Here is a 1,449-nt window from a genome sequence, read left to right as displayed (position 1 = left end):
GTCTGAAGTCACATTGTTTCAGGGTTCCCGGCTAGTTTCAAATCCGTGCACAAAGGGAACCTACACAGATACATAAATAATGGCATGGATGTACTTATATCTCAGACTCACATCTTGGTCCCAAGACTAATGACTATTATTAGCTCTGTTAACTTTGAATTTAGCAAAGGGTTTTATGGCAGGAGTGGGACCCATTTCATACACTTAAAACCCGGGTGGCAAGTTCTCTAAATCTTATCAATTCTCTGCATGGTGGTGATGGAGTGAGGATTATACTGCTACTCACTGTCTACAACAGTTGGAGCCAGTGAGTAGCATGCTGCCAGTCCCAGTTTAGCAATGTCTTTGTGGCTGCAGCACTGGCCCCTAGAGGCTAGTAGTGTAGGGTTGCCACTGGTCCAGGTTTTCCCAAGATTGATCCTATTTTTGATGTGGCTGTCCTGGGGAATCTTGTAAGGGTTCTCCATATATACTGTCAGCTGTACAGTATTATGGGCTCAGGATCATCCCGGATGTCCTGAAGTTTTTTTTGTATCTCAGAGGTGGCAACCCAAAGTGATTCTGCCAATGTTCAAACTTAAAATATACATGCCTTGTGCAACAACATTTGGCTCTCCCCGTGCTCACATCTCTTGCCAGCTATTTTATGGCACCTGTTCGAGGATAGGGACTGCAGCTTCTGTGAGTAAGGCCTTTTATCCAAGTAGTTACCTACTTCTTTCTGTCTCCTTTGTGAGGTCACAGTACTTTGTGGGCACATTAGTTATAAACTACTCCAAATCAATTTTCAAAGTGCAAGGTAAGTATAATATGATACCAAGTCAAAACAGTGGCATTTTGTACGTGTCAACAACTAAAAGTGCAAAGCAGAGGAGAATCAGGCCCATCGTAGACCCAATACCATCCATTATGCCTGTAATGAGTGTGGTTTTTTTGGAGGGGGTGGGGGGGGTTTACTGGCTGGATGCTACTTTTTGAGACGGAGATCAGATCAAATTCTGAAGCCTGAAATCAGGCAGAATCTTTGGTGTGATTTTTTGGCTGGGCTTGATTCAGTGTAAACCAGTGTATTTGTGGGGAAACTCTGAGTGACTGGGTCACAAAGGCAGGGAGCCGGGGAGTTGGGCAGAAGCCTAGCATTTATTTGGAGGTTGAAAGGGAAGCAGCAATGGGATATGAGAAAGGGAACTGACCTTTATAAACACAGTGTTTGTAATATTAAAGCCTAATATAAGCAAAATGCACATTCAAAAAAGTAGCAGTATTTAAGTCAGTGGTCCCCAACCTTTTCGTCTGGCAGGCGCCAGACGAAGGACCGTGGCAGCAGTCGAGCATTCGGCAGCATTTAGGTGGCGACGCCTCTCGATGACGTTGCATGTTGGCAGCAAGCAGCGTCATCGAGAGCTGTCACCGCTGAAATGCCGCCAAATTTTGGCGGCATTTCGGCAG

Source organism: Chelonoidis abingdonii, chromosome 8 (assembly GCF_003597395.2).
Source record: "Chelonoidis abingdonii isolate Lonesome George chromosome 8, CheloAbing_2.0, whole genome shotgun sequence".
NCBI classification, from domain to species: domain Eukaryota; kingdom Metazoa; phylum Chordata; order Testudines; family Testudinidae; genus Chelonoidis; species Chelonoidis abingdonii.
Note: the sequence above shows the minus strand (reverse complement) of the source record.